This window comes from Microtus ochrogaster, chromosome 21 (genome assembly GCF_000317375.1).
Source record: "Microtus ochrogaster isolate Prairie Vole_2 chromosome 21, MicOch1.0, whole genome shotgun sequence".
In the NCBI taxonomy this organism is placed as follows: domain Eukaryota; kingdom Metazoa; phylum Chordata; class Mammalia; order Rodentia; family Cricetidae; genus Microtus; species Microtus ochrogaster.
Window position 1 is genome coordinate 11,846,831 of NC_022022.1, and position 11,010 is coordinate 11,857,840.

Below are 11,010 nucleotides of genomic sequence, written 5' to 3' on the forward strand. Positions count from 1 at the left end.
AGATACCTCAAAACAAGAGCAACACTTAGCAATAAGCCCAAAGAAAACATCAACCAAAATGCTGATAATCTCAAAGCTTTTCCACAAAAATCAGGAACATGACAGGGTTGTTCATTATCTATTCAACACAGTACTGGATGTCTTAACTAGAGCATTAAGGCAAAGATATCAAGGGCACAAATTGAAATGGAAAAAGTCAAACTATCATCAGTTGCAGATATGGTTGTATACTTGTGTCATAGAAATTCCTCTAGAAATCTCCTACAAATGATAAACGCTTTCAGCAAATTATCAGTATACAAAATCAATACAGAAAAAAAATCACAAATCTTGGACTGTACCATTCATGATTACCTATGAAAAAATACATAATCTTGGGTTAGCTCTTAACAAAGCAAGTGAAAGACTTACATAATTTGACACACATTAAAATACTGAAGACAGAAATTGAAGATATCAGAAGATGGAAATATCTCTCATGCTTAGTGATCAATAGGGTGAATATAGTACAAATCACTATCCTACCAAACGCAGTCTACAGATTCAATGCAATTTTTATCAAAATTCCAATACATAACTTGACAAGCATAGTGTCCTAGTTAGGGTTACTATTGTTATGATAATGATAAACACCATTACCCAAACCAAGTTGGGAAGGAAAGAGTTTGTCTTATATTTCCACATCATAGCTCATCACTGAAGGAAATTTGAGCAGGAACTCAAGCACAGCAGGAACCTGGAGGCAGGGCCTGATACAGAGGCCATGGAGGGATGCTCCCTACTATCTTGCTTAGCATGGATTGTTCAACTTCTTTTTTTTTTTGCTTTCTCCCTTTTTTTTTACTTTATTGTGCTCTACATTTTTCTCTGCTTGCCTCCCTCCTGTCCCTTCCCCTTCAATCCTCTCCCAAGATTCCCATGCTCCCAATTTCCTCAGGTGATCTTGTCTTTCTCTACTTCCCATGATTAGATCTATGTAAGTCTCTCTTAGGGTCCTCACTGTTGTCTAGGTTCTCTGGGATTGTGATTTGTAGGCTGGTTTTCTTTGCTTTATGTTTAAAAACCACTTATGAGTGAGTATATGTGATAATTGTCTTTCCAGGTCTGGGTTACCTCACTCAAAATGATGTTTCCAGATTCTGGCTATACCAAAAAGGCTACTATGAACATAGTTGAGCACATGTCCTTGTGATATAATTGAGAATCCTTTGGGTATATACCCGAAAGTGGTATTGTTAGGTCTTGAGAAAGGCTGTTTACTAAGTTTCTGAGAAATTGCCATACTGATATTCAAAAGGCCTGTAGCAATTTGTACTCCCACCAGCAATGCAGGAATGTTAACTTTTCCTCACATCCTCTCCAGCATAAGTTGTCATAGGTGTCTTAGATCTTGGCCATGCATACAGGTTTAAGATGAAATCTCAGAGTTGTTTTGATTTGCATTTTTCTGATGACTGAGGATGTTGAGCATTTTGTTAAGTGTCTTTCAGCCATTTTATATTCAATTCAAGGCAAGGGGGGCTGTGTGGATTGTTGAAATAGTCAAATTCTTTTGTTGAGAGCTCTCTGTTTAGGTTGGTACTACATTTTTTATTGGATTATTTGTTCTTTTGACATCCAATTTCTTGAGCTCAATGCATATTTTGGAGATTAACGCTCTGTCTGATGTGGAGTTGGTGAAGATCTTTTCCCATTCTATAGGCTATAGCTTTGTCTTGCTGACCACATCCTTGGCTTTGCAAAAGCTTTTCAGTTTCAGGAGGTCCCATTTATTAATTGTTTCTCTCAGTATCTGTGATGCTAGGGTTATATTTAGGAAATGGTCTCCTGTGCCAATGCATTCAAGTATACTTCTCACTTTCTCTTCTATGAGGTTTAGTGTGGCTGGCTTTATGTTGAGGTCTTAATCTATTTGGACTTGAGTTTTGTGCATGGTGATAGATATGGGTCTATTTTCATTCTACTACATGTTTATATCCAGTTATTCCAGCACCATTTGTTAAATATGCTTTCTTTTTCTTTATTTGATATTTTTTGTTTCATTGTCAAAAGTCAAGTGTTTGAAGGTATGTGGATTAATATCCAGGTCTTCGATTAGATTCCATTGGTACTACTGTCTGTTCTTTATGCCAATTCCAGGCTGTTTTTAGTACTGTGCCTTTGTAGAAAAGTTTGAAGTCAGGGATTGTGATGCCTCCAGAAGTTCTTTTATTAAAAAAAAAATTATTTATTTATTTATTTATTTATTTATTTATTTATTTATTTATTATGTATTCAATGTTCTCTCTGTGTGTATGCCTGAAGGCCAGAAGAGGGCACCAAATCTCATTACAGATGGTTGTGAACCACCATGTGGTTGCTGGGAATTGAACTCAGGACTTTTGGAAGAGCAGGCAATACTCTTAACCACTGAGCCATCTCTCCAGCCCCCTACGGAAGTTCTTTTATTGTACAGGATTATTTTGGTTATCCTGGGTAAGTACCATTCTTTCAAGGTCTGTGAATAATTTTTCTTGGATTTTGATAGTCATTGAATTGAATCTGTAGATTGCTTTTGGTAAGATTGCCATTTTTACTAAGTTATTTCTACCTACCCAAGAGCATGGGAGATCGTTCCATTTTCTGGCGTCTTCTTCAATTTCTTTCTTCAAAGATTTAAAGTTCTTGCCATACAAGTCTTGCACTTGTTTGGTTAGAGTTACTCTGTGATATTTTATGCTATTTGTGGCTATTATGAAGGGTAATGTTTCTCTGATCTTTCTCAGCCCTTTTATCATCTGTGTACAGGAGGACTACTGGTTTTTTTTTTTTTAGTTACCCTTGTATCCTGCTGCATTATTAAAAGTGTTTATGAGTTGTAGGAGTACCTCGGTAGAATTTTTGGGGTTGCTTATGTAAACTATCATATCATAGCAAATACTGAGAGTTAGACTTCTTCTTTTCCAGTTTGTATCTCCTTGATCTCCTTTAGCTGTCTTATTGCTCTAGTTAGGACCTCAAGAACTATATTGAATAGCTACAGAGAGTGTGGAGAGCCTTGTCTTGTTCCTGATTTCAGTGGGGTCATTCTGAGTTTCTCTGCATTTAGTTTGATGTTAGCTGTTGGCTTGCTGTTTATTGCCTTAACTATGTTTAGGTATGTTCCTTGTAGCCCTGCTCTCTCCAAGACCTTCATCATGAAAGGATGTTGTATTATGTCAAAAGCTTTTTGGCATCTAATGAGATGATCATGTTTGTTTATATGGTGGATTACATTGACAGGTTTTCATATGTTGAACCATCCCTGCATCTCTGGGATGAAGCTGTCTTGATGATGGTGGATGATGGTTCTGATGTATTCTTGGATTCTATTTCCCAGTATTTTATTTAGTATTTTTGCATCAATGTTCATGAGTGAGATTCGTCTATAATTCTCATTCTTAATAATATCTTTCTGTGGTTTGGGGATCAGGGTAATTGTAGTGTCATAAAAAAAAGTTTGGCAATATTCCTTCTGTTTCTATTGTGTGGAACAATTTGAGGAGTATTGGTATTAGCTCTTTGAAAATCTTGTAGAATTCTGAGCTGAAACCATCTGGTCCTGGGAATTTTTTGATTGGGAGACTTTTGAAGACTGTTTCTATTTCTTCAGCTGATATAGGTCTGTTTAATTTGCTTATCTGGTCTTGAGTTAACTTTGGTAAGTGATATTTATCCAGAAAGTTGTCCATTTCCTTTAAGTTTTCTAATTTTGTGGAGCACTGGTTTTTTTTTTAAATATGACCTGATAATTCTATTTCCTCCATGTCTGTTGTTTTGTCCCCTTTTTGATTTCTGATTTTATTAATTTGGATATTCTCTCTTTGCCTTTTGATTAATGTGGATAAAGGTTTGTCTACTTGTTGATTTTCTCCAAGAACCCACTCTTTGTCTTATTGATTCTTAGTATTGTTTTCTTTGAATCAATTTTGTTGATTTCATCTCTCAGTTTGATTATTCCTGCCATCTAATTCTCTTGGGTGAGTTTTCTTCTTCTTGTTCTAAAGTTTTCAAATGTTCTGTTAATTTGCTAGTATGGGATTTTTTTCAGCTTATTTATATAGATATTTAGTGCTATGAACCTTCCTCTTAATACTGCTTTCATTGCGTCCCATAAATTTGGATATGTTGTATGATCATTTTCATTGAATTTTAGGAAGTCTTTAATTTCTTCCTTTATTTATTCCTTCACCCATTGATGATTCAGGTGAGCACTGTTTAATTTCCATGTGTTTTTTGGCTTTCTGGAATTAGTATTGCTGTTGAATTCTAGTTTTAAGCCATGGTGATCTGATCAGATACATGGGGCTATTCCATTTTTTTTTGTATTTGCTGAATTTTGTTTTGTTACCAAGTGTGTGATCAATTTTTGAAAAGGTTCCATGAGGTGCTGAGAAGAAGGTATATTTTTTCATGTTTGAATGGAATATTCTATAGCTGTCTGTTAAGTCCATTTGAGTCCTAACATCTCTTAGTTCTCTTATTTCTCTGTTCATTTTTTTCTGACTGACCTGTCCAATGGTAAGAGGGAGAAGAATTTTAGTATGTTGCCTAGAGATCATTATTGTGGTATTTTGGTAAAAAATTTAACCACTATTTTCCCTTGTCTGAATAGTCTGCCTGAGGCTAAAATGAAGAGTTTCTGATTATGTCCTGTGGCTAAAGTGAAGAGTTTTGGGTTCGTTCCATTGGCAGAAGAAATCTCAAAAGAGTTTAGTATAGACATTGACATGTGGTTATCACTGGTAACTTTAATGAACATTTATAATGAAAGGAAGAAAACTAAGTAGAATAAATTACAGAGAGTAAAATTTGAGGGGAAAGGGAATATCAGGAAGTGGAATGGAGCTAAGTCCTGTGCTGTGGGATAATGATTTTGTACACTGTAAAGATTTGTCAGTCATGTTGGTTTAATAAAATGCTGATTGAACACAGACTGCAACTACACAGAGTGAAGCAAGAGGTGAGTGACATGCTTGCTTAGAACAAGCATGAGCAAGCCTCCTACAGGCAGACTTCTTCAGTATTCCTCCATCAGACCCTGTAATCTACAATTTCCACTCCTTCCTCAAACCCACCAAACCCCAAGACTTCAGTGGCTCCAGGTGACACAGACTGTGACTACACAGAATGGAAAAAGAGGTGACTGACCAGCCTTCCAGCTGGACAGCCTCGTTTCTAGGCCCTAGGCCTCAGGGCAAAACCCCTGATCCCTCCCCCATCTGCCTAAGAAACATGGGCAAGCCTGGTACAGGCTGGCTACTTCAACATACCTCTATAGAATGCTGTACTCTACAAGTTTCACTCAGCCCCCAAATCAGCCCATCTTCTGAGACCTCAGGGGCTCCAGGAGACACAAACAGTGACTGAACAGAGTAGACTAAGAGCGGATTCTGAGACACAGACTTTGCAACATTTGGAACAAGAGACAAAGATACTGCCTGCACCAAATGGAGGAAGAAATGATTAGACACCAATGCATGAATACATTGAAGATCCTAAGAGCAATATGGCACCAGAAGAACCTGGTGTTCCTATAACATGATGACCTAAGCACCCCAATCCAGAAGAAGCAGAAGAAAATGACCTTAAAAATAACTTTATGAAAATGACACAAATGAAATGAAAAATTAAAGAGGAAATAAAAAAATCCCTTAAAGAAATGGAGGAAAAGACAAACAAAAATGGAAGAAGTTAACAAATCTCTTTTTAAAAAGTAAAAAATAAAAGAAAAAAGAAAACAAACAGGAAGAAAATGGTTCAAGACTTGAAAATTGAAATAGAGGCAATAAAGAAAACACAAATCAAGGAAATTCAGAAAATGTAAAATGTTGGTAAATTATCAGGCACTAAGGATACAAGAATACTAACAGAATATGAGAGAATAAGAGAGAATCTCAGGCATTGAAGATATGATAGATGAAATCAATTCATCAGTCAAAGACAACATTTAAGCCAGCAAAATCATAACACAAAACACCCAGGAAATCTGGTACACCATGAAAAGACCAACCCTAAGAATAATAGGAATAAAAGGAGTATATTTTTTGCTGTTGTGTTCAATGGCACAAAAATATACCTAATAAATCATAAAAGAAAACTTTCCCAACCTAAAGAAGGAAATGCCTGTGAATTTATAAGAATCTTAGAGAACACCAAACATACTGAACCTTCCAAAAATGTCTCCTTACCACATAATAATCAAAAACAAAATATACAGAATAAAGAAAGAATATTAAGAACTACAAAGGAAAAAGGTCAACTAATATATGAATTCAGACCTATAAGAATAACATGCAACTTCTTAATTGAGAAATATGAAAACTAGAAGATCCTGGACAGACTTTATGCCATCCCTAAGAGATCATGGATGCCACAGCCCCATTCTCAGGCACACAACCAGTCCATGCCAACATTAAGCAAGCTGTAGCAGTCTGCTCCAAATTCTATCCAAATGCTCAGTTTCATTAAAGAGTCAGATTTTGTGCTAGCAGCACAGCCCATGGCCGGGAAGCTGCCATTTTGAAATTATGAGGCTGCTACCACTGAATCCATAAGGCCTGTATTAAAGGAGCCACAGCATGCCACTTCAAGCAAAGCCCATTTGTGAAAAAATGCAGCTAAACTTTGTTTTTTAGTGTCTAGAATTTCTTTTCAAGTCTTCTCAAGTTTTACATGGATTTAGTCCACCATTTTGGGTGCCAATCTGGTGGGGGGGGGGAAGGTTGTTTGTTGGTTCCTGGCCACCAGGCTAGCTCAGACCCAAAATAATCACACAGAAACTGTATTAATTATCACTGCTTGGCCCATTAGCTCTAGCTTCTTATTGCCTAACTCTTATATTAATTTAACCCATATCTATTAATCTGTATATCACCATGTTGCTGTAGCTTACCTGGTAAAGTTCCCAGTGTCTATCTTTGGTGGCTCCATGGCTTCTCTCTGACTCTGTCCTTTTCCTCCCAGCTTACAGCCTAGCTTTTCCCACCTAGTTCGGTTCTTCCCTGCTATAGATCAAAACAGTTTCTTTATTTACTAATGGTAATCACAGAATACAGAGGAAAATCCCACATCAAACACAGCATACTATACCCAGAAAAACTGTCAATCACCATAAATGGAATAAACAAGATATTCCACGTCAAATCCAGATCTAAACAGTACCTATCAACACATCCAGTGCTACAGAAAGCACTAGAAGGAAAACTTAAACCCAAGGAAGTTAGCTGTACCCACAAAAGCACAGGCAGTGGATAATTCCACAGAAGCAAGTCCTAAAGAAAGGAAAAACATACACTACCAAAAAAAAAAAACCAACCCGGAATTAAAAATCAATAGTCATTAATATCCCTTAAGATCAATGGATATTAATATCAACTCACCTATAAAACAACACAGGCTAATAAAATGAATATGAAACAGGAACTTACATTCTGCTGCATAAAAGAAACATATCTCAGCTTCAAAGACAGACATTTCCTCAGAATAAAGGGTTGGGAAAAGACTTCCCAATCAAATGGGCCTAAGAAGCAAGCTGGTGTAGCTATCACAGTATCTATCTAAATAGATAACAAACTAATAATAATCAAAAGAAATGAAGAAGTGTATTTCTTATTCATCACAAGAAAAACACAAGTTGAATTCTCAGTCCTGAACATTTATGCCCCAATATAAGGGAATGCACATTACTAAAGGAGAACTATTAACACTTAATTGCACATCAAACATGATACACTCATAGTGGGAGATTTCAACTCCCCCACTCTCACCAATGGATAGATCTGCCAGACACAAAACAGAAATACAAAGGAACTATCAGATGGTATGGCATATATACAAATTTTCACCTAAGCACAGGGGAATATACCTTCATCTCAGCACCTCATGGAACCTTCTCCAAAATTGACCACATTCTTGATCACAAAGCAAATCTCAACAGATATAAAAAAAAATCAAACCCCTATACCTTATTGGATCACCATGGCTTAAAGTTAGAATTTAACAACAATGCAAATTACAGAAAGCTTACAAACTCATGAAAACTAAATTAAAAGAAATGGATAACTTCCTTGGTAGATTCCATATATCAAAATTAAATCAAGAATATATGAACAATTTAAATAGACCTATAACTCCTAAGGAAATAGAAGCAGTCATTAAAAGTCTCCTCATCCAAAAAAAAACCAAGGACCATATGGCAAATTCTAACAGAATTTCAGAGAGCTAATTGAAATACTCCTCAAACTTTTCCACACAATAGAAACCAAAGAAACGTTGTCAAACTCTTTTTACAAGGCTACAATTATCCTGATACCCAAATAAAGATGAAACAAAGAAAGAAATACAGACCAATCTCCCTTATGTCTGTCCAGGTGGGAAGTGCTGACCCATGGGCATGGTGTCAGCTAACTGTCTACCAACCCCTAGTGGGCACACAAACACCTGAGCCCACAAATGCCATTCAAATGCTCCATATCTGGAGTTTGTGCTGGCAACATGGCCCAGGAAGCTGCCTTTTTCAAAAGGTACAGCTTTTTCTCCTGCTATCAGTGAATCAGGAAAACCTCTTTATAAGGAGCTGTGTCAAGCCACCAGCTGAAATAAAAATGTGGCTAAACTTTGTTTGTTTTTGTCTAGAATTTGATTTTAAGCCCTCTCAGGTTTTACATGAATTTAGCCCCACATTGGGTGCCAATCTGTTGCAGAGGGAGCCGCTTGCTCAGTTTCCAGCCACCTGGATAGTTTAGACCCAAAATGATCACACAGAAACTATTAATTAAATCACTGCTTGGCCCATTAGCTCTGGCTTCTTATTGTCTAATTCTTATATTGATTTAACCGATCTCCACTAATCTGTGTATCGTCACATGGCAGTGGCTTACCAGCAAAGTTTCAGCATGTCTTACTCTGGTGGCAGCTCCAAGGTATTTCTCTGATTCTGTCTCCTTTCTCCCAGAATGCCATTTAGTTTTCTCTGCTTACCTACGTTCTGCCCTATCAACAGGCCAAGGCAGTTTCTTTATTTATTAACCAATAAAAGCAACACATAGACAAAAGGACCTCCCACACTATTGCATTAACCCATCTTGTGCTCATTAGATACTGGAAAAGCCTCTTACAAAACCCAACCAGCCCTTCATAATAAAAACCATGGAGAGATCAAGGATGAAAGAAACATATCTAAACATAATAAAAGCAATTTATAGCAAGCCGAAAGCCAACAGCAAATTAAACAGAGATAAACTCAAAATGATTCCACTAAAATCAAGAACAAGACAAGGCTATCTACTCTCTATATATCTATTCAAAATAGACTTAAAATTCTGGCTAGAACAATAAGACAACAAAAGGTGATTAAGGGAATATAACTTGAAAAGAAAGATATCAAAATATTGTTATTCGTAGAGGATATGATAGTAAACATAAGTGACACCAAAAACTTTATCTGGAATCTCCTACAGCTGATAAACACCTTCAGTAATGTGGCAAGACACAGAAATAACTCAAAACTCAGTAGTCCTCCTATATATAAATGACTGACTGAGAAAGAAATCAGAGAAACATCACCCTTCACAATAGCAACAAATATAAAATATCTTGGGGATAACTCTAACCAAAGAAGTGAAAGACCTGTATGACAAGAACATTAAGTCTCTAAAGAAAGAAATTGAAGAAGATAACAAAAAATGGAAAGATCTCCCCTACTCTTGGACAGGTAGGATCAACATAGTACAAATAGCAATCTTACCAAAAGTAAGCTACAGATTCACTACAATCCCCATCAAAATTTTAACACAGTTTTTCACAGACCTTGAAAGAACAGTACTCAACTTCATATGGAAAAAACAAATGAAACAAAACAACCCCCCAGAATAACTAAAACAATCCTGTACAATAAAGAAACTTCTAAAGGCCTCACTATCCCTGACTTCAAACTCTACTCTAGAGCTACAGAAGAAAAAAAAAACTTGGTATTGGAATAAAAACAGAAATGCTGACCAATGGAATAAAATTCAAGACCCTGACATTAATCCACACACCCATGAACACCTGATTTTTAACAAAGTCTCCAAAATGTTTACAATGGAAAAAGTAAAGCATCTTTAACAAATAGTGCTGGCATAACTGGATGTCAACATGTAGAAGATTGCAAATAGATCCTTATCTATCACCATACACAAAACTCAACATAAATTTAGTTACATTGAACCTCATAGAAGAGAAAGTAGGAAGTAACCTTGAAAACACTGACAAAAGAGACACTGAGAGGAACAAATTTTCTGTAAAACAAAGGACATGGTAAATTAGACAAAATGGTAGTCTACAGAATGGGAAAAGTTCACAAACCCCACATTGGACAGAGGGGTAATCTCCAAAATATTTAACAAACTCAAGAAACTAGACTTCAAAATACAAAATAATCCAATTAAAAATGTGGTAAAGAGCTAAACAGTGAATTCTCAACAGAAGAATCTCAAATGGCTGAAAGACATTTAAGGGTTTACTCAACATCTTTAATTGTCAAAGAAATGCAAATCAAAATGACTCTGAGATGCCATCTTACACCTGTCAGAATGACTAAGATAAAATACTGAGGGCAGCTTATGATGGAATGGATTTAGAGTCTGGGGAACACTCCTCCACTGGTGGTGGGAGTGCAAACTTGTGTAACCACTTTGGAAATCAGTATTACAGTTTCTCAGAAAATTAAGAATCAATCCACCTCAAGACCTAGCGATACCACTTCTGGGCATATACCCAAAGTATCCTCAATCATACCACAAAAACACTTGCACTTCAATGTTCATAATAGCATTATTCATAATAGCCATAAACTGAAAATAACCTAGATGCTCCTCAATTGAAGAGTAGATAAGGAAAATGTGATATATGTAAACAGTGGAGTACTACTCAGCTGTAAAAATGCAATGACATAAAATTTTCAGGCAAATTGATGTAGCTAGAAAAAAACTACCATGTATGAGGTTACTG